Consider the following 24,163-nt stretch of genomic DNA (forward strand, 5'->3'; position numbering starts at 1 on the left):
AATCCCGGCCATGGCGGCCAAATTTCGATAAGAACGAAATGCTAAAGCGCCCGTGTACCATGCATTGGGCGCACGTTAAAGAGCCCCAGGTAGTAAAAATAAATCCGGAGTCCCCCACTACGGTGTGCCTCACAATCATGTCGTGGTTTTGGCATGTAAAACCACAGAATGTGACTTAATTTAAATTTAGTGAGTCATTGTAGCACTCACACAATAATCTTGTGCATACAACAATCTCACGGAGAGCTAGAACGCAGCAAAGAAATGCTACCAGACAGCATTCAAGCACCGAAGCTTGCGTTGAGAATACAGACTCCGCCAGGATATAGTTAGCAGGAAAGCCTGCTTCTTGCTAGTAATAATCACGGACTGCAACAACGACGCGCTGTGCACTAAAGAAACGATAGTGCGATAATAAGGTAATCGAAGTTATACAGGCTATCCAGCTTCACGAAAGCAACGATAAAAGCGCCCTCAACTCCAAACACGAAGCACGGTTAGTAGACGGAACATCAGGAACAAGGCTAACCACGTTGCCCACATAAAAACCTGTTGTTAATCGCAGCTCTCGTATACGCCTTGTCCGTGTACCAATAACGGCGCTATCTTTCCCAGACTAACACAGAGAGATTGCAAGGCACGTCGTCGATCGAACCAAAGTGCAACACCTCGGGAATGCGCGCTTCGCCGATCCTTCCCCTCTCGCGAGAGACAGCGCATGGCGGGCATGCGGTTTCTTGGGGGGGCAAGGCGCGAGTCGTGCTCTTTCCCACGGGTCTTGCGCAGTTGCGCCCCTGTACTCGGCCGGAGCAAAAGAAAGACAGCGGAGACCGTGGAGAAACTGGGACTGCCGGCCCGATCGGCGAAAATCCGTCTCGAGAGCGCCGCAAGCGCGAAGACTGCGCGCGCTCGCAGCGAACGGGTCTTCCCTCTATGTCGCGACGAGCACCGCTGGCTATCTGTCATGACAGCGAGAGCTCGAGCAGAGAGGCGATCGAGTCCGGGGCCAAGGAGGCAGCCAGGAAGGCAGGTTGCACACACACCGCCGCGACAAAGCGTCAGCGATCTGCTGCTGCTGCTGTTGGGGGCGAAAGAAAGCGGTCGCTTCCCTCGAAGAGAGAGACAACACGGCTTGTTCTTGTCGGTGGCGACGTTCTGGCCGCGCTGCTGCCGAGCGACCGAACGTCCGGCGCCTTGAGAAGCATTCGACGTCCGTGTCGTCTCTCCTGCTGCCGATGTTGCTGCACGCAACGTTGGCTGCATACACGCTCGACGCGGCCGGGCCGGCCGGACGTGGGGCAAGAGAGAGAACCGCCAGAGACCAACTCTCCGTCTCTCTCTTACGTGCGCTGGGTTGCGCGCAATTGAGAGAGTTTGAAAGCGCACGTAAGAGGACGCAGAGGGAAAGCAAGAAGAGACAGGCGGGCTTCGACGATCTAACTGTCACGTTCCTGACAGTCGGACACGGCCAGAATGGATGGCCCTATCACGTTGGAATGTTCGTTTGCTCCACGGACCGCGAAGGGGGCGCTTCTTAACAGTTCCTCTCCTTCCACTTCTCCGCGTCTTTCTGTCTCACTCGCGGTCTCGATTTCGCGAAGACTTTTTTCCTTTGTGCGCGGCTTCCCCTACCTCTCTCGTACCGCTGCGTTGTGTCCCCCATTCTACGCGATCGCCTTGTTAGGGCCACTCACGAGCTTTTTCATCATCCACCAGGAGGCGCGCGCGCGCGCGAGTGCTTCAGCCATCGACTCAGCTTCGGTAGTTTCGGCGAAGACGATCACTTTGAAGTGTTTATTATACTTTTTGTATCTACATCCAACATCGACAGAACGCGTTCCGTCGGTCCGGTGCTACAGATCATACACGTCTCGTCGGATGGTTGAGTCTCGGCAGGGAGAGCGCCGAGAGGAGGGGGTGGGGGGGGGTGGCGACCGGGGCCACAGGATGAGTGCACTGGACCTTACGTCTGGAACGCGGAGGGACCTGTAGACGTCATGTCCTCATCCGCCACCTTCCTGCCCACTCTTTCTTGCTTACGGTCTTTCCAACTTTTCAGCCCCTCGCCGTCCGCCTTTGTTCGCGTTCCGCAGGTGGGCCGTTGGGATTAAGACGTATCGCTGGCAAGGCAGAGCAATCGGCTCGCCTTGGCTCGGCCCTCGCCATGCGGAGCCGCCGCGTAAGCGTGCTCGAAGTATAATTGAAAAATGAGAAATGGTCTGCTTGGCTGGCCCCCCTCACTACAGTTCCTGGGATGCCTCTTCCATTTAAAATGTCTCGACTTGCGCTGCGCGGCGCGTTCGAGCGTGCGTGCGTGCGCTGGCGAATTGCTCGCGTGCGCCTCGTCATCGGGCTCGCCTCCGCGTCAGCTAGACACTGATTACGTGTCGATGTCGGGGCGTTCCCGTTCGACGCGCCAGAAAAGTGCGCACCTCCGGATGCGGTCTTCCTTCTTGCGATACTTCGCGGACGCTTTGCTGGAAGTCGCCGTAGGATTGTTCGGATCGTAAACGCCTTGCGATGACGTCCTCTCGATTGAAATGTTCCCGCGCACTTTAGCCGCGACGTTTTCACATTTTTCACGTTACCTAGCTCATGTATTAATAATTTCATCTCTGTGATGGAAACTGTTATTGACCCTCTAATACATGTCTGCAATCCAATTGTCATTTGTGGTGACATGAACATCGACTTGTCTAGAGATGACTGCTATGAGTACATATTTTTTCTACAGTCCTTTAATCTTAAATATGTGATTTCATCGCCTACTCGTGTTTGCAACGTGTCTTCAACTCTCATCGATCATATTTTCTGCAATAATGATATCGATGTACGGGCAGGTGTTTATGACACTACAATTGCTGATCATTGTCCAACATTTTTGTTTCTGCCTCGGAATTGTTTGCATTCTTTTCGCCAAACGCACCACAAATATTCGACAAGGCTTAACTATCCGCGCGTACGCAGCATCTTGCTAAAAATTTTGATAACCTCTACAATGACAACGTTCACACGAAATGTCAAAACGTTATTGACTGCATTACAAATGCGATAGAAGAATCGCGGTACGCTTCACGACACAGCTATGATTACGCCATATGTCCGTGGACGAATGAGTCCATACTTGCTCTACTAAAAAGGAAATACTACCATTATAATAAATTAAAACATAACAAAACTAACAACTACTACAAAAGCCAGCTTAAATTTTTTTTGAAACAAATCAGTTATGCTAATTCGCAAATCAAAAAAGGTCTATTATACGAACTTGATTAAACGACTAAATGGCAATGGAAGGCAAATATGGAAAATAGTAAGAGATGTAGTAGGATTACAGGATAAACAGTATGTTACTCCCGAAAATCCGTCCCCTCAGATTGCTAATGACTTCAATGATTATTTCTCAAAAATTGGTGACAATATATCTAAGCAGTATGTACTTTTAATTCCCACAACCAGGATCCAGAGAAGCGTTGACAGTGATTTTTCGTTTGGTGAAATAACTCTTGAGGAAATAAAAAGTATCGTAGGCATATTGTCGGTTAATAAGGCATCCGGACTTGACGGCATTCAAGTTAAGCTATTGAAAAACAATATTGATGTCTTATGTGTGCCCCTTTGTCACGTGTTTAACCATGCGATAAGTAGTAATGTTTACCCAAATATACTGAAAGTGGCAAAGGTTATCCCTGTATACAAAATTGGTGATCCGAACCATCCGAGTAGTTATAGACCTATTTCAATTCTTAGTGTAGTTAACACACTATTCGAAAAGCTCATTGTGCTGCAGTTAAATGCGTTTCTTGTAAGCAATAACGTTATCTGCCCGCAGCAGCATGGCTTTGTTGCAGGTAGATCTACATCAACCGCAGTTTTAACACCTTCGCAATCGCTTAACTCTGCTCTTAACAAGAATAACATTGCTTTGTCAATCTTTCTTGATATAAGAAAGTCGTTCGATACGATCTGTCACTCCATACTGTTAGTAAAACTGGAATCTTATGGTATCATTGGAAACGTGCTTCAATTCATCCACAGCTACTTTAAGGCACGAAGGCAACAAGTGGTAATTAACAAACATCATTCTGCTTTCACCGATATCGTATGCGGTGTACCGCAAGGCTCGGTTTTAGGCCCTATACTGTTTTCATTATATATAATTTACCGGGCGCACTTAACCTGTCAGAAGTTTTGATGTACGCTGGCGATACCGCCTTAGTTTACTCAGGGGACTCCCTCTCGTCATTACAAGACACTATATCTGGTGAACTGCTAAAAGTAGCTAAATGGTTTTCAGAAAATAGACTAGCCCTAAATACTGATAAAGCTAAGTGCATCATATTTCACTCTAACAGGAAAATACTAGACTACAGTGAGTTCACTTTGACTCTAGCGAACAGAACTCTGGATTGTGTTGATTCATTTAAATATTTAGGTGTTACTTTAGACAGTCACTTGCACTGGAGAGAACAAATTAGCGTTGTCTGTAGAAAACTCGCTTTCAGCTGTTACACACTGGCCCGTGCCCGGTAATATTTTCCTCGTGCTTTGCTTCGTTGCATATACTTTTCTTTGTTTCATACCCACATGAGCTATGGTTGTGAAATATGGGGCCTAACATATAAAACTTAACACCTATAGTGCAGTTGCAAAAACGCACCCTAATGATAATAACATTTTCCTCTGTTCATCACCCAAGTAGCGTTCTGTTTACTGACCTTCGGATTCTTTCTTTCACGGCTTTAAGAAATTATAAGATCACTTGTTTAGTTCACAAAATAGTCAACACCAACTTTCCCTTACCCAACACTATATTTAACTTCCCACGCGCAAACACCAGGCAAGCAACTAACTTTAACTTAAACCTTCCTTATTGCAGCAATGTATACGGTGAACGATTAATAGAGTTCTTTGGCGCTATAACTTGGAACACTGTGCCTGTGGAAATAAAAGTAACCAGAAATTTTGATCTTGTCTGTAAACGCTTCTTCTTGTCTAGCCAAACGTAATAGCCAAACGTAGCCTCGTGGCTACGTCGTTGTGGTGATGAGCTCGAGATTCCGCGTTCGATACCGACCATGGTGGCCGCACTTCATTGAGGGTGAAATGCAAAAACGCTCGTGTACTTGGATTTAGGTGCAAGTTAATATATTCCACGTATTCTAAATTAATTCGGAGCCCCCCACTACCGTGTGCCTAATAATCAGACCATGGTTTTGGCACCTAAAATCCAAGAATTTATCTTTTTTTAGCGCAGAATATTATATCGAAGTGTCATTTGGCTGCATGCTGCGCGTCTTTGCTGCTTAGAAACAAATGAAATCTGCACAATAGACAGCACCTTTATCTCTTTTTTTTTCTCAATGCGAGCCGCGAAGGGCTGTCACGGACTGCACAGAACTCTTCAAGTGAGATACAAAAATTATGTACTATTGTTCTGGCAAGAAATAATGGACTCTGATAGAACCAGGAAGAGAACTTTGTCGCAAACAATTGTTCGCCGTCGCCTACTGTCCACCTATAGCTTTTCTCAGCTAGGTGGTACTAGTGCTGGTTTCTGCGCGCCCCGTCTACTGTCACACAGAGCACATGGAGTGAATGCATCTCTACAAACTCCCAATACATCGCAGAACTCACCTTGGCACGCAGTGCGTACAGCATATTCACACTGCAACCTCATATGCTACTATATCGCGTTTACCTTAGAATGTACACAGTTCGAAATTCTAGAGCCCAGTATAGGCGGGTGATTTAAGTCGACTTCTAGTCATGTACCATGCAGTAATTTGTGTCCACAGTGCTTTAAATTCCAGGAGAACGACGACAATATGTTTACTCGCCTTCCAACGCCTTCACACCTTCCGAACGCAACAGGAAGCACATTGCAATTTCTCGAGGCAGCTTCGACACCACCGCTTGTTTGTCTCTGAACTCGTGACAAAACATGTGTGCGCTACAGCATAAGTATGTGGAGTATTCGTGCTCCCTCGAAGTCGCTATAGTGTATAGACCAACAGTACACCTGTTCACTTGTAATATTCTAATTACATCGCACTTTTGATTCAATTGCGCCTGACAATCAAGGTTTGGCGTATACTTGCTATCAGAGATAAATAACGAAGACTTAATAACGAAGTAACACAGGAGTATAAGTTTGCTATAAAAATACGAAGGAAGAGTACTTTAAGACACTCAATGACAGAATGAAAACTAATCCTAAACATTTTTGCAGGTTTTTAAAAGGATGCGGATCAGATTTTGTAGGAATAAATTAAATTGTTTGTAATCAACAAATAATTACAGACGATACTGCAAAGGCAACGCGTTTGAATACATATTTTTAATCTGTCTTCCTACCTAAATGCAATCATAGCTCTACACCACATGCAAGCACACTTCCTTTAATGGAACACGTTGAATTAAGCGTTAGAGGCATCGAGGCACCCCTAAAGGTCATAGATGAAACCAAAGCAATTGGCCCGGATGGTATATCTCCACGTATACTAAAGCGGTGGGCTACACCTATCTCGATGTACCTTTATTTAATCTATGTGAAATCGCTATCCACAGGACTCTTACCTAATGATTGGAAAACCGCTCAAGTTGTACCTATTCATAATGGGGGTTCGAAAAGAGATGTCGCGAATTACAGGCCTATCTCACTCACATCCACCTCGTGCAAAATCATTGAGCCTGCTATATATACCGAGATAATGCGTCATATAATAAATAATATACTAATCAAAGAACAACACGGGTTTCGGAAAGGTTTATCTTGCACAACACAATTAATTGAATTTTATCATGAATTGGCATTCGATATTGACGAGGGAGGACAAACAGATTGTGTCTTTTTAGTCTTTCGCACGGCATTCGACACAGTGTCACATCCACTTCTTCTTATTAAACTTAATATGTTAAATATTCACTCAAGCGTACTCGCACGGATTGAAAATTATCTGTCTCAGCGCCGACAATGTGTTGTTTTGAACGGCAAAAGCTCGGCATACGCTGATGTGACGTCAGGAGTCCCACAGCGCTCAGTCTTAGGGCCACTTTTGGTTTTACTTTATGTAAATGATATTTCTGTTGGTATTTCTTCGTGTATACGGTTGTTTGCCGACGATTGTGTTGTTTATAGGAAAATTAAGAGTGAACAAGATGCTGCCATGTAACAATTTGATTTAGAATGTATTAATACTTGGTGTTCCACGTGGAAGATGAATTGGAATTTAAGAAAGTGTGTTCATGTATGTTTTACAAGAAAGAAGAAAATGATTGTAAGTCTTTACCAGATAAATAATGCCCTGATAAAAAACGAACCTATATACAAGTATCTAGGTGTGACGCTATCATCCGACTGCTCATGGTCTGCTCATGTGGATGACGTCATTGTAAAAGCTGGTAGAGCACTCAATTTTATTCAGAGGAACTTGAAATGTTCACATCCGAACCTATAGAAAACTGCTTACTTAACACGTGTGAGACCAATTTTCGAATACGCCTGTGCCGTCTGGAACCCCGCGCAAAAAAAACTTGATTGATAAACTGGAAAGAATTCAAAACCGAGCTGCTAGTTTCGTCCTGGGGCGGTATTGGCGGAGAGAAAGTTGTACTGAAATGAAACTCGAATTGAATCGGGAACCGCTTTCCTCTCGGCGGAAAAAGTTGAGACTGAAGTTTTTATACCTCATATTTAATAATAAGACTGGAATTAGCAGTAACAGCTACTTGAAAGAACCAGATTATATTTCTAGGCGTAATGACCATTCACTTAAAATCCGCGAGTACCGTGCCAGGACGTACTTGTTTGCGGATTCCTTTTTTGTCAAAACTATTGTGGAGTGGAATCAGCTGTGTGAAGAGCAAGTGTGCTGTACGAATGAAGATTTGTTTTTTTCCCCTCCTGTAACCTCCCTGCTATAACGCCTTCGGGCAATGCAGGGTAATTCTTGAATAAAGAAAAAAAAATAGAGAACACAAATTCAGGAAAGGCGTCAACCATGTAACAGTGTCACCTTATTACAAGCATCATTCGGTTGCCTTTAGTTAGCAGGCTTGACAGAGGCTTTCATCCAAGGCAGCCATTTTAATGACGTCCGAACGAAGTTCATCGTGCTGGTTCGCAAGGCAAGCTAATTTTTGTCTACTTGCTAAAAAAAAAATAGAAAGTTGTTCTTTTTATCTTTCATTTGCAGGCGCTATATAGCCGAACTGGACGCGTCACTGTAATAAATGTCCATAAAGGTCGTGCAGCTCCCAGGGCGGCTCTGGAAACGCCTTCCGCACTTCCCCCCTTCAAACCCAAATAATAAGCCTTCGAGACAACCATTAACTTTATGTATTAGCCCACATCAAGCCATGTCTTACAGTCTCAAGCTGGCAAGTCTTGTTCAGAATCTGTACCCCACGTATCCCTTACACTTTCCACAGGGTTAGCAGTAAGAAAGAAAAGAGGACACAGAACGGTACATATATATGTTTTAATAAAGTGATAGCGAGCTAGACGATCAAAATACCGAAAAAAGAACTAATAACAAGCCAACAAGGATTACTCGTGAAAACACACAAATTCTAAACACCATGCTGTATTTTGTTGTCGCATTTAGTGCGAACAATAGGTGGCCCGTTCCACGCGCAAGTTTTGAAATCACAGAAGAGAGGCCGGTGAGCACTGTAACAATAAAACATAACTCATTCAAGCGAGAGGAACTATTCGAAATATAATGTGGGCTTGCATTACAGAAGTTCACTGTACTGCCGTTTACTAGCAGGAATCACTATATAACCTGACCGTGCCGACGACAGGAAATGCTAAAACGCCGACCATTAGCGAATTGGGCCTCCTTTGTGCGCACCCCGAACCATTCCGCCGTGTGTCACGACAGACCGCTTCACAGCGCCAACATCCCGTTCAGGGACAGATGGCTGACCACCGCAAGAGGGCTCGGGGTTGCACCCCCGGGAAACCAAAATAAACCGGGCCTCACCGGAAAGGCATCCCCTCGCTTCGGGGGTCTCAAACAAGGCGTGAAATCACAGTCCTGGCCGGGGACCGACGCCCGACCTGTACTCGTCCACCGCCTCTGCCACAAGGACGCACGCGCGGTCAAGCCGTAACCAGAAGGGAGCGGCGACCAGGCAGCGGGATACGCAGCGTGTCTGTATACGTGGCTTGGAATAACACGGACACAAGTTGCGCCGACGGGGAGGATGAGCACTACTGTGTTCCGCGGTCTTGGTGAACACTTTGAGGTCGCGGTAATATGCGCTGACTCATGCGTCGAGAAGCTGTCGCTTTCCGGATGATGTTCGTGAACGAATATACTCGACAGCGATGGAGCTTAACAGAACGAATCGTGCGAAAGTTGTGGTGAGGAAATTTGCGCATTTGCAAACGATGGAAAGGACGTGCAAGGTCGTGGAGGCTTAATACAGAGGTAGTATTTTACTAGCGTTAGCTCCGTCTATAAGGGACGCATTCAAGAACCGCTTGTTAGAAGAAGTTGGTGAAACAATGAGCTTTAATGCTACATGCATTTCATAAATTTTTTAAGTGCTAGAGGGCCCCTTTAATACAAGAAACAATAAGGCAGGTGTTAAGCAAACAGTAAGAAGCCTGAACAACTTCATGCAGTGGTGATCACTCTCCGATTTAACTCTGCTTAGGTGTAAGTAGTTTCAGCGCAATTGTGTACGCTGACCTAGCTGTTTTATACATAGTGCCCGTTTTCTAGTTTTGACGCTGGTTTTTAAACTAGTGCGTGATAATAAACACTGCGCAGTCATATGTAGGGATGTAGCTTATCTTATTCCTTTTAATAATTGTGACTGTTAGGCGTTCTAACTTTTGCATATTTTGTTTTCGTTCAAGCGACAGGACCTGCGACATTTCAAGGAGCCAACCACGTAATCCTCGCATTCGTGTCGGTACTAGGAATACGATGCAGATAAAACGGATGCTAAAGAAGAAAATTAATTAAATTATGCTGTATATAAGTAATTAATGCGTCTACTAGCCAAACGGCCACTCTTAGCGCCACAGGAGGCTTGGTAGACCAGAAGAAACACAAGAGCAATTATAGGTGGCTACGCCGCTCGGGCGTATTCGCACCAGCTCGCCATGACGTCATAAGTCTGAACAGTGTCTATGGTGTAGATAATTACTTGACGGTAAAAAAAGACGTACACTGCACTCTAAAGGAACCTAAGACTAAGACTTCAAATTTCGCGAATTTTGCTGCAAAAAAAAGAAAACAGCCTAAATAAGAGAGAGAGAAAGAGAGAGAGACTTTAATTATATCCTGGAGATGTTAGCCTGGCTGTTCGCCTGATATGCTACTCCAGGTGTTGGTGACGATTATGATATATACAGTCATAACCGCTCAACATTTGTTCCAACAAGCGAAGGAAAAAATTCCTCTCATAATATTATTCAAGGAGTCCCACAAGGCAGTGTCTTAAGTCCGTCTCTCTTTAATTGTGCGATGGCGGATTTACCGTGGAGATTTCCATCTGCACTATATGCGGATGACGTTTGTATTTGAGCCTCTGGTTCAAGTACCAGCCTTGTTCAATCAACTTTGCAGGAAGGCCTAAACATTGTGGACAAATTCTTAAAGGAAAGAGGCGTGGAACTGTCTTACAGTAGGACGGCTGTGTTGCCTTTCACCAGAGGATATCTAAGGGATTTTCAGCTGTGCCTTGAGGTACAACCTTTAGACATAGTGAAGCAACACAAATTTATGTGGGTTATACTAGACAGACAACTTTCTTGGAATTCTTACATTAAAGCTCTCAAAGAACAAATAAACTCATTATAGATGTTCTTCGCCACGTAGCAGGCACGACATGGGGAAGTATGGTTTCATCCTTACTAAAAGTACATATTGCACTTATAAAGCAAGATATAGCATATTCTTCACTTATGGAATCTCCGGTTTATCTGAAGAGAGACTCCAACGACTAACAGTTAGGAGCCTTAGAGTATGCTGAGGCGTTCATCGAGCAACCTCAAGTTCCTTAGTAATTTCAGAGGCACATCATCGCCCATTTCTTATTATGAGCACGGTTGAAACCTGTCGACACTACTTTCGCGTTTCAGTGCAGCCCAAAAGGCACACACCAGCAAGTGCACTAATTGAGAGAGACAGGGCGAACATCAATTCGATGATTCAGGTGCACAAAGGCCTACTACGACATCATGTATTTCGGTTCTCAGATATCTCCTACCCTCTATGGCCGCTCGAAGCTCCGAAAATTGAACTTTCGGTTGATGGAATTATTCGCAAACGATATATGTTTATGCTAGCAGCACAACAACTGGCGTTATACCAGATATACTTTCGATATCCTGGCTATATTCAAGCGTATACAGATGGTTATTGCCAAAAAATTCTTCTACAGCTGCTTTTGAAATTCTGGAATAGAACCAAATACAAACGTTTAAACTATCTCACGCGGCGTCATCAACAACAACAGAGCTTTCTGCAATATTTTCTGTGTTCCGCTACATAAACTCAATGCAAAAAGGGGAACAATCGGTCATCCTTTGTGACTCGCAGGCAGTTTTGTCTTCACTTCATAGTGACATCAACAATTCACAAAACATGACGTTAGATTGCGAGACATCAAAGGAACTCACAAAAGCAAGTGAATATAATTGCATAGTAATGTTCCAATGGATACCTGCCCACTGCAATATCTCTACGAACGTTGCAGCAGACATGGCAGCCGGAAAAGCGCATGTTAATAAATATGGTCTCCCTCTAACGCGAGACAAATTGCAGCACATACTAATACAGATCTCAGCCCATGGTTGCAAAGTGACATGGTTTGATCAGAACTCGAAATCTTCAGATTTATTTCACGTTGACCGATCACTTCAATTCAAAATCCCGTCCACATTAAATACAACCAGAGCCTTTCAAACGCTGATTCACCGTCTGCGGCTCGGTACCGCGTACACAAAACACTTTCGACATGAAATTTCAAGAGCAAATAGTGCGGAATGCATTTGTGACTACGCGGATGAGAATGTACAGCATCTTCTGGTAGAATGTCCGTGACACGACACACACAGACAATGCTTAGCAGTTGATTTAGCGGCATTAGCTCGCAGGCCCTTCAGCCTCAGGAAGATCTTAGGTCCTTGGCCAACATGCTTTTTGCAAAGAGGAGCGTTACTGGCCCTTCAAAGATTTCTAGAAGCGAGCAATATTCTCGGAAAGCATTTGGTAAATTGTTTAAATGTGATAAGCGCACTCCGCGTTTTTCTTTTACCCAACTTTGGCCAATCCAATACCTGGCTTTATATACATTTGCATAAATTTAATCCGTGATTTCCTATGTGCCCTGATTTCAGTCTAGCTAATTGACCAGACTTTGTGTTTACTTTAGTGCACACATGTGGCTGGACTTTGTGCTTTTGTGATTTGGAGTTGACTTTCAGTTATAGTGTATAGTACTAGTGTACTTATGTGATTGGAATTTGTGTTGGCATGATTTCGTTATATTTATGATCATTTATTCTTTCTTTCTAAATCCATATGTGAAAAGGAGTAGCTGGCGCCAATTAAAGGCGACAACGCCTCCTGAATACCATATAATAAAGAAACGCATTACAGCACATAGAGTCACACGCACAAGTATATACACTATATAGAGATATTTACTAAGTTTCGTTAAGGCTTTCGTGGTGCGTAACGCGCAGGCGATACTTTGACATGGGCCGAGAATGTACCGCAGTTGTAAGCTCGAGGTTTAAATAAGAAATAACACATATAAATCCGTGACATCACACTCAGTTCCGACGCTGAAGTTTTTGAACGAACTAAAAATATATGTTTGCCTTCATTTCCTTCATTAGTAATGCGTCAATTTTCGCCAAAGGTTAGGAAACAGAATTATGATAAAATAATTTCAGTCTAAGGATAATCAGTCTTAGAACACTTATCAATTTAAACTTATGTAGTGTTGCCTCTTGTTGTTCCTTTAAACCGCTATATACGTCAGCCTTGCGCTGCTGCTGGCGGCACACTTCCTTCGAGCTATCTTCGTATCGAAGCTGTACGCCAACAGGTACGTGAATCCTACGGGTATACATGAGACTAGACTGTCGACCCAGCTACAGGCGTCGCCCATAACGGGCGACACCTTCGGTATACGCGTCCGGGCAAATCCTCACGATCCGCGAAGTCGAGTCAGCTCGCTCTACATTTCTCCGGTGACACGGTCTCGTTGTCCACGCTGACAGAGTACGTCGCGGGGCTAGCGACATGTCGCGATCGGTCGCAATCTGTCGCCGACCGTCTTCCGGCTTGTTACGCAGCTGCGCATCGGCGACACGTGCAACAGGGCTGCCGGCTGCGAGGCTGCTTGCAGTGACCAGTGCGGATTGGCGTTCGGCCACTTCGAAGCTCGCTTTCAACATCAAATACGCACGTAAAGAAATAAAAACAACCTGTCCCGTATTCACAACACTCCTCTTACGGAAGAACGTTTCCTCTGTGACCGGCTTTCCGGTGCTCGGCAGGATAACAGGACGATCGCTGTGGCGATCCACAATGGCTCGATGCACTTACATAAGAGTGAGCACTTGCGTAAGGGAAAATTCTGGGAATACGAGCCATGTTCTGGCATGCAACAGCATAAGGTTTCGGAAATCTGGTCCTACTTTACAAGCCCTGTCTTGCGTGGCCCGTTGCACGACGTCGCTGAAAAAGTATCTGCTCATTAGGTCTGTTCCTTCCAAGCCAGGTGATTTCAAGAACAGAGGTGACCATGGTACAGTTTTTCTTTCTTGCAGGAAACGCTCTGCTGTTGTAAGCACACGGAATGGTGTCGAACATGAAACACGCTTCGAAGAACAGCAGGAAACGTAAAGCGCTGTCGTGAACCATGACAGCGTTTCAGTTTGGAAAACATGCATAGACTTCTACGGCGCTAATAAGCGTCCTGTTACGCACGTTATGACACCTGGCAAGCCGTAAGGAGTTATCTAGAGTTTTTTTCACAAGTCCGCTCTGATCTGTATTACCTTTTGACCTGACAGAAATATCCAAGGGGGCCGGGTTTCATCTGTGGCGTCAGTGTAGGTTCCGAAGGGAAGTCTACACGGTAGGTTGATAACATTTACCTTAAACGGCTGCAGTTGGACATTTACTAAAAGCTATAACGTGGGATCCAAATAAAGTTAATACGAATACCTTTCTCAGGAAGCACGATTGTCAACAGAACTCCTCGAACAAGCATAGCACCTGGGCTCGCGCAGAATGCAAATGAAAATGTGCCACAGCGGGCACATCCGCACAAAAAGTTGATTGCTCAGTACCTGTAATATGAAAAGCATTACCGCGAAAGACAACAAAAAATGCAGATCTTATTACTACGTAGTCGGTAGCGTTCATATCAAATATGTACCCCAATTCTGCTTACTTTTATCGTGCGTGCTTGCGGAACTGCCGCATTTGAATGCGCTTACATCAAAGCGTTTACCCTTTGCTGGAGTATCGCTACTACGGAAGATTATCGCGGTTGTTGCAAGTTATGTAGTTATTTTTAGTTACATATTTTCGTACAGAAAGTCAACAGAACACTGCTGCTGTCCTATTCGAAGACGTCAGGGCCCTGCCACTGCCTTTGAATGCACAGTGAACGCTGCTGTCAGCGCGCGCGCATCGGTTATTGCCCCTTATACTCATTGCTTCTCTTTTTTGTACGGCTTCCATCTGCTTCAGTCTAGGGTAACAAACCAGGTGGAACCTGATTAATTTTACCTTTCCTTGCACCTGTCTTCAAAATTCCGAGAATTGTTCATTAACACAATTCAGTCCAGTGCACATTTGGCATGCACTGTTAACTAATTAACGTGTAAGGCAAGAATGACGTCACTGATGCATTACAGTGTTGACATTTGTAATCTTTCCATTCTCCCACACTGTAGCGGAACCTAAGAAAAATCAATACATATAAATTATTTTAAAGAAAGCGTTTCCTTCATCCCACCATAGGGGACGTGCGTTTGCTCGGGCGTAAAGAGAGAGAGAGAGAGAGAGAGAGAATGGCAAGGAAGTTAACCAGCGGTAGTTCCGGTTGGCTACCCTGAGCGGGGGGAGGGTTAAGGGGGATAAAAAAAGAAAGAGAGTGGAATGGGGAGATAGAGAGAAAGCGAGACGAGCACAAACAAAGCGCGTACACTATAGAGCGGTATATAGAGGGCGGCATTCTTAAAGTCTATCGTTAAGCCTTGTAGACCACAGGAACCTTAATAACGCGAGTAATGCCTTCAACGCGGAGGTTCTTTCAGAGCACTGACCTAAAGCTTTCAGTTCTGATAGTGGACGATTGTCCAACTGGTCCAGTACTCTGCACATCACTTGTCTCTGGGCACTATATCGTGGGCAGACACAGATAATGTGTGTGATCGTCTCTTCACTGTTGCATGTGTCGCACGTGGGGCTGTCGGTCATTCCAATAAGGAAAGCATATGAGTTCGTAAAGGCAACGCCTAGCCACAGACGGTACAGCATGGTCCGTTGTTCAGGCGTAATATTGCTACAGAACCTGCACATCGGTCAGCGAGTCGCACTTACGAAACACCTCGTCTCGACTGACACACACGAAAAGGCGCGCAATCTTCGAGACGCAACGTGCTCCCGTAGGGGAGGGCTTGAAAAACGAAAAGCGAAAGTTGCGGCCATCGCCGAGAAGCTTGGAAGAACAGACACACACAAAAATAAAGATATACATCGAGATCGCCCGCGCAGGAGGGCTGTGCGGCCAGCACGACGCAGTATTAGACAAAACTGCAAGCAAAAAAAAACAACATCAGAATAGGCAGCCACCAACGGCGGAAGAAGACACGAGCAACTTCGCGACGCGGCGGTGTCGCGCCGGTGTCACCGCGAAGCGCTCTTGTCGTCTTTGTCGCGTTCGTCCCTCCCGTGCCCCCTTCTCCTCCTCGTGCCTCCCCTTGTCGATGGCGTCTCGTCCCAAATTCGGATCACGCAGCGCTCGCGCGACGCACCGACAAACTCTGGCGGCGTGCGTGCGTACAGTGCACACAATGCGGCTGCGCCGCGACACGCCGCCTCGCTGAGCGCGCTTGCCAGCAGGCGCGCATCATCGGCTTGCGCGCCGTCCGAGACGTTCGGCCGATGCGGCGGGGACGTGGGAAGACGCGACACGGAACAACGACAAGCCGCGGTCGCGCTACGCGGGTGAAAGCGAGGGGAACATTTGAGCGGGGTTGAGCGGCACAGCCGTCGAAAGTGAAGAAGCCGCGCAGAAACTGGCGGTAAAAGCAAAAAGAAAGAAAGAAAGAAAGAAAGAAAGAAAGAAAGAAGAAAACCAGGCATGATGGTTGGAACCGAGGTTGCCAACAAACGAAGTCGGTCAAGAGAACCAAGCGCCGAAGGAAAGTGGGTTGAAAGCTCAGAAAGGAGGAGAGACAGTAACTGGGGAGGTCAAGGCGCAACAGACAAAAACATTTTTTAGCCTTACCCCTCCTCCTCCCCCGCGACAGCAGTTAACGGTTCGAAACTGAGTTCGCTGTGCCCGTTCACCCTTTTCGTTATACGCCGTCGTAGCCATCGTTATCGCGTTGTCTTTCATATCACCTATCTAACCGCAGCAGCACCCTCGCTCACCAGCAGCACAACTTCGCTCGTCACTGCGCATCGAAATCATGCCCATTCTGCAGTGTGCTGTTGGAAGCCCTATGCACAAACCACGGAGCTAAAGCGCAGCTTTAGAATGCTGATTAGATTGACTTAATTAGTGAATGTTTGTTAATTAGTCGATTATGCATTTCAATTTTTTGTGCATGTCCGTCTCTTCGAGTAGACCAGCTCATGAACTGGAATTGTACTACCTGTCACAGGCATTTTTTTTTTACTTGGAAGTGTTCGCTGAAACGCCCGGTATATGTGCTCGTGAAGCCGTAATAGTCGTTCCATCGTCTTCATTTCAGCTTTGTCGTCTGACCCTCGCAGTACTGTCGTCACGCCTCTAACACCGACAAAATGGCCCAGTTGTCTGACAGCGTGGGCCGCTAGGAATGTAATGGCCATGATGGCCATCTTAATTTGGTCGTTGCACCGTCGTCATTCCAGCTTCGTCTATGGACGTCGACATGATTCTCGTCATACACCCGTTGTCATACCGTCATCATGATGCTGTCGTGGTCCTTCCAAAGTTGTATCTCCTGCTTCGTCATCCGCGATTCTCATCACGCCGTGGTCGCCACACTATCCTCGATATGCAATAACTGTCATACAGTCGTCATCGCGTAATCATCGTCCTACTCTCGCTGTCATGTCCGCATAACGTGGTCGTGTCACCGTTATCATTGTGCCATCGTCATGCATTACTTGTCATGCGTCGTTGAGATTCCATGGTAGTCTACCTTTCTGTCATCGTCGCTCTAACTTCAACCTCCGACTATCGCCGTGCCGCCGTCATCACGTCATCGTCATCAGACAGTCGTCGTTGTACCACTGTCGTTACGCAATAATCGCGACGCCGTAATCTTACTATCGCCATCACTTCAGAAACGCCATCCCACTGTGGTCGTGCGTGCTGTCGTCGTCATACCGCCTTCGTCGTTCAATCTACAGTGCGTAATTCCTTCTTCGCCATCCTATTGTAATCAAGCTGTCGTCCAATCGAGATTACGCCTCCGTTGTTATGCCATCGTCATCGTCGTATCGTCGTCAGACAGTCGTCTTCAAGTATTTGTTGTTCCATTGTCATCGTCCTGCCGTCGCGGTCGCTCCATTGTCATTCAGCTTCTTGATCCAGTTGTCGCCAGCCGTCATCGTCATGCCATCGCCATCATAGTCTTCGCGATATAGTCGTCGTCTTCATACAATCTTCGTTGACCAATTGTCATCAACCCATTGTCGCTAATATGTCGTTACACCATCTTCATAATTTAAGAATCGTCATCTCATGTCATGCTATCGCCGTCATACTGCCTTCACCGTTTCATCGACGTTACTTCGACACAACAGTGTTTTATGCCGGGGTCCGCCATCAGCTTCCTGTAACGCATACGACGTCGGCGCAAACGCGTAAAATATGCTCTCTCTTGGCAGGGATGATGCCGCCATCTAAGAGCGGTAGAGCAAAGTACAGCATCATGACACTAGCGAGCGCCGACAGTGCTTCAGGGCATCGGACGTACGAGGTGTAGACTGGTGTAGGCGGAGTAGGCCTTCTGATGAGGTGACGACGCAATTTCCGCTCATGGTTTGCCTTTCGCGTCCGATTAGCCTACGACGCCTTGTGCCTATACAGAGTGCAGCTTCAACATGCATCAGCAGCACTTATACACCGCCTACTGCTTCGCTTGCGATGACACCAACTAAGAAAGCTGCTACGCTAAGCGGCGCAGAAAGGCAACGACGTCGACGGGCGAATCGCTTCGGTCCGGCGAAAGACACGCCAGCGTGAAGCAGAATTAACGCGTTCGCGCGTTCGCGAATCATGCTGCGAACTCTGCCACTTGCATTCCTGAAGCTGAGCGCGTCGCAACTAAACTGGCTGCCCAAGAAAGACACTATAGAAACGGAGCAAAATGCTCGTACCTTCGCCGAATATACGGCGAAGGTACCTACGCAACAGCTGCTGTGAAGACACGTTTCACTTTCGTGTTCTACCGATTCCCATGAAAGAAGGATCAACCATGTATTTTCTTTTTCCTCATTGAATTGTCGTCACTGGGTGGTCGTCAAACAGACGCCGCCATGCCGTCATGCTCATGTGAAACATTGGTGCTTGTCATATTTGTTGCCAAACATTCGTTGCCGTTACGCTGTTGAGGTCACTTCATTGTCGTCATTGTAACTTCGTCATCCGACTCTCGTCATGCCGAGGCGGTCACGTCATCGTCGTCGTTGTCATCTTATTGTCCTCATGCCGTTGTCGTGACTCTGCCCCCGTTATATCATCGCCAATACTTTAGAATGGTCATTTCAATGTCGTCCTCCCGTTCTCGTCATAGGCCGGCTTCGTTCCATTTGCCGCAAGTCCTGCGTCGTGGTCATGTCGGCATGCTCATGACCTACCTTGGCATGCGAATGTCATGGCAAAGTGGGCTGATACAGGGACGAATGAGTGTCGCAGATAGCCGAAGCAACGAAAGTTCCAGAATGACGACCACAAATTCTAAATAAATGTGGCTTTATCACTATGGTGTGTCGCTACGTTGCTTGAACGCTAATTGCATCAGCATTGACACTAATCGTTAAATGGGTTTCTTCCAGAATTTTTTTAATGCGATTAACATACCTAGCTTACGCATCTCCCATTTGATGTGCTGCTGTTGTCAGCTATCTCACCCCTGAAACGCCGCTATCGCTCGCGAAAGAAAAAAAAAGGAAATTGATGAGAAACCAACCCCGTTTGCTGTCAACGAATGCGTTTAGGATGCTTTCATAGATGGTTATTTGTGGCACTATGTTGCACTAAGTGTTATGGATGGTGCCCGCCTCTACGACTGTACGACAATGCAAACAAAATAAAAAATTGTTGAGAAACCAATCCCGGTAGCTATATGAGATTGATGAGAATCAAGCCTGGTTGCTATCACGCTATCATTTAGCATGCTTTGGGAGGAGGTTAGTTGTGGCACCATGTTGCACTTTGCGTTATGGGTGGTGCTAGCTTTACCACCACACGATGGTACTGAATGACCGTGCTGTTTTAATGCAATTGGCATTTTTAGGGTACTTCACCAACTTACCGGGAGCTAAGTGCGCACTTTCCGGGGGTTAACTGTGTATCTATCTATGTCTCCAACTGTTTTACCGTAAGCCTGGGTCACTAGTGACCCATGATCGAATGGGTAGCGCATGGGGCTGCTGTGCTGAGGGAACAGGGTTTGAAACGAACCGTCGTACCAACTTGGGTCGCTGCGTATGTGGCACTCTGTACCTATGTGATGTTCTTCAACTAACCTCTTTGACGCTGACATGGTTCACTGTGTGTGTGTGTGCGTGTGGTTGGGTGCCACTCGGACTGTGGTGCTCTTTAATGAACCGCTTTGACACCAACTTGGGTCCTGGGAATGTGCCAGTAGGTGTGTTTCGCTCCTCAATGAACGTTTTTGACGCCAACTTCAGTGACTGGGTAATTCCCACCGGGAATATGCAGCTCCATAACGACAAAAAAGAATTTTAATCCAGGTTCGCGGGAAAACGGTTAGAAACACAGATAGAGACAAGTTGCAGCTTGGCCTCCTCCTTAAGAGGAATCTTTAGCTCGGGTGCTCCTATCTACATAAATACATCTAGAAGGTGAGTACATTTTTCTCGGCAACCACTGCACCAAATTCGACCCACATAAACAGTGACCTGCACACAGTGGCCCTAATTACGTTTAGAACGCGCTATCCTGCGGATCGGCCCACGGGAAAGGCTAGAAGCGGGTTAGAAAAATTCAGTGGCAGTGGTAAGCGCGAAAGCAGTGAGTGAGTTTGAGGTCCCGGATCGATGATTGAAACCGCGTTCACCACATTGCAAAGTGTTGTTCAGGAGCTCACTTCACATATACGTCCTGCCTCTTCGCGGAGAAAAGCGCAACAGACGGTGGTCCGGAGCAGAACATCGTCAGTTGCACTACATATAGAAAAAAAAATCGAGCCCCTCCGTTTTCCTTTTCCCCGTACATATTTATGTACCACATGACCGGCTTCCCACACACCGCAAACATGCACCTTTTTCCACTTTCACATTCTTAATGATAGCGCATTAAAATACATATCAATACGTAAAGGTGGTTCTAACTCGCCGATGAAGACAAAAAAAAAAAACAGGAAATCTTCAGCGACTGAGGCTTCAATAAGCCTATACAAAAAGGCCACCTTCAGTAACCAAATTATCGTTTCGGAACTCGTCCAACGGTTCTGTGTACGGCGACTCTGTCCCTGTTTCCTATTGTTCCGAACTGCCCATTTCCCCTATTACGACAGAATGAACGTAGGAAAGATGCTTTTATTCTCCATCGTTTGTTCTCTACAAAGCAAAACACCCCAAACAACTAGACTTGGTAGAAATAGAGAAAGAAAAGAGGGGGTTGGAGAACCTGTGTTTGAAGCATCGTGAAGTTCCGTGTTTAACTTTAGGGAAGGAACGCCCGAACACAAAGAAGAGGTCCTATTATCCTAATTCAATTAAAGCTAAACTTTATAAGCTTAAAAAAATTAAAGAAAGGCATAGGACAGTTGACCATAAAACGAACTCAAGTGGTCTATGGACAGATCCTAAACGTTCAAGTCCAGTTGGAGTTGCGTGCCCGCCAAAAAATTAAGGTACAGCCCTTAGGCTGTAAAAAAGGAAAAGAAGGCAAGGACACAATTTTGGCAAAGCAGCAGGCTCTACATCTACAGCAGGAGTGTTGAAGTGGCGGAGGGAGGGGGGGCGGGTTAATATAAGAGCTTACCTCGTTGATGGAACCGTGTGCGAAGTGTTTGAAAGAAAAAGAGAACGAAAAAAAAAACCGGTAAGAGTACAGGAACGGGGCCGCCTGCGAATAACTGCGTAGTCCCGCAATACCCAGCCGTGAGCTGACTACAAGAACCACTGCGGACAAGTAGGCAATACGGCGCAGGTACCGCTCGAGCCAGGATCGTCGCTCCGGCACCAAACTCAATTTAAAGCAATCACGGCTGCTCACCGGCCTGCTGGCCTGCACACACAAACTCAGCGCTCCGGCGTGCCAAGCCCTCAATTGTTCCTGGCCGCCTGTCTGCCAGGTTCCGTTTTTCAAAATTGCTCCTTTCTACGTTCTCAACTGCCCTCACGTTTTTTTTTTCCTTTTTTTTTTTCTTTGTGTGTGTGCAATCAAGACCTCGGTGAAGCTTCTGTAGGCGTCCATGAGTCGACGAAGAAAAGAAAAAAAAAAGAATACAGCCATTCGTTCGGATGTTAGCGAGAAAAAAGTTGACGTCATTTTGTACATACCTCGGCCAAGCTTCGCGTTTAGCACACGTCAATAAAGCCTCAGAACAACGTTACAACGATCACCCCTGATACCACCTATTCATTCATGCAAATCTTTATTTTCAATGACCTTTCATTCGTGCGTTTCATCTTGTGCCATCCGATTTCTCTACAATGGAGAAGCGAATAGTCGTACAAAGAATTGGTCCTTTAAAATAATGTGTTCATTGCGACGAGACTAAGCTTGAGGTTTAGTCTTGCGTCCTACGACAAAGCTTGTTGAAGGACTCGGGGCCTTTACCTGTGTGGGACCCGTGAGCCCGAATCTCCCGACAAGAATCACACCGTGCCAGAACACACCAAGCGGAATTTTCACAGCAGTTCAAGATTCAAATGGGGGAACGAGAATAGCGCGGTGCTCGCGTAACGACAAGATCCTAAGCGGCCATAGCGCGGCAAAAGCATCCCCTAGGCGAGCAAAGCTTGCCCATTGAAGCGTGCGACAAACAATACTTAAAGAGAGGCCAAGTTATCAAACGGCAGACTTCTGAACATCGCGACGCAGGACAAAAAAAGAAAGTGGCACGCGACGGAACGCTACCAACCTAGTTCTGAGGTATAGTACGAGCAGATGCGAGCCTTTCAGGATGCGGAGGACAACAGGGACGCGCATTACCGGCTAGCGGTAATGGAAGCGTATTTGTTTTTTATTTCTTTTTTCAATATTAATATCAAGCAACGTTACTTTTGCAAGCTTTTCGTGACGCGTCCACTCGTATTTCAAACGTAGCATTTTGCATGTAGGCTCGTTTACATCTACGCTATCTGAAATTCTAGCCTTTCTACGAGATACAAAAAAAGGGGGGTATAATTATAGTCTCTATAATAGGCCACTGTCACGTAAAAAGGTCAACAAGACCTTGACCGACTTTCGGTGCGACAACAGTTCATGTCGGCATTCCAAGACGTGCCAACACGGCCGCTAGCGACAGCCGGTGCGCGCTGTATCGAGGACAGTGGCAGAGTACATGTTCTATAGTCTCCTCGCCGCCGCAGTGACTGCAAGCCGCGCTCTCGTCCATACAGACTCGGAAGGTAAAATATATTGTGAAAGCGACACCAAGCCACAGTCAGCAAAGCACTTTTGTCTCGAGTCGAGAGAGTCCACATGGGGGTCGAAGTCGAAGGGACGAGTCCAGTCGGTGCAGACGCGTGTGCTTCAAGCTTAGTGTGTTCCGTAAAGATCTTGTGGCTTCACTTGCAAGCACACTAATTTTCATTGCTGTGTCTGTGCTTGAGAATGGCATGGAGTCTTGCAAGCCGTGCGGCTGCATCGGCATGTTCATTGCCCATTATGCCACAGTGACTTGGAACCCACTGTAACGTGATGTCGTGTCCTTGCTCGACGAGGTGGTGAAGGAGCAGTTTCAATTGTCATGGTTTGCGATTGTTTTGTAATCTGATTGTACGCGCGATGCGAATTGTGTAGTACTTTCTGGAAGCCGCGCGGCACCGATGATTACGCTGGAACTTTTGACGAGTCATGTTTAAAAGCCGACGCGCTTGACCCGCAGATCAGATTTTCGATGATCGCCGACTCTGCTACGTCTCTCAAATTATTTGCCTCAATATATCGCGAAATGAAAACACGTATGAAACTGCGCTCAAACTTCGCATTAAGAAGTATCGTAATCGCCGGTGATTTTTTTTTTTTTAGACCATGTCGGGTCCTTGCATCCCCACACCATGTGTGGTAGGTTGTTTGGTACTTGGTAGAATGCGCATTCGTAGCTGTAAGTGACGGGCGAGACTCCGTGTAGCAAGGCGCCATGGACATGATGATGGTTGGTTCCATTGCCACGAAAAACTATAACCAAAGAGCAGTGGGAGGCTCAGCTATCAAGTCCCAGCCTAGATGACCAGCATAATCTGACCGACCGTAGGTGACAGCTCGTGTACACGGCTTCCTGGACTGAGGTGGCCGTCCACCTAGGGCGAAGACATTTCACCTGCTCTAAACAAAGCTTTGTTTCTCTTCTTAGGCCATATCGAAGTTGCTAAAAATTGCCCATGGCATATAGCGTAATTGTAGCCCTTGAGCTGAATTACACGAAGCGGGAGGCAACCGCACAAGAAATCGAAACGCATAATCAGATTATTACCAAAAAGACTCACTAATTAACTTGTTAATTAAATACTTTAGGCACGCATTGTAATTC

General features: G+C 46.3%; 1 protein-coding gene across 1 annotated transcript in view; it reads right to left on the reverse strand.

Moving 5' to 3' along the window:
• Positions 1 to 24,163, reverse strand: part of LOC129382496 (uncharacterized) — a 244,060-nt gene that overhangs the window by 218,966 nt on the left and 931 nt on the right. The gene's annotated exons all lie outside the window — the stretch shown is intronic.

This window comes from Dermacentor andersoni, chromosome 6, assembly GCF_023375885.2.
Source record: "Dermacentor andersoni chromosome 6, qqDerAnde1_hic_scaffold, whole genome shotgun sequence".
Taxonomy (NCBI): Eukaryota; Metazoa; Arthropoda; class Arachnida; order Ixodida; family Ixodidae; genus Dermacentor; species Dermacentor andersoni.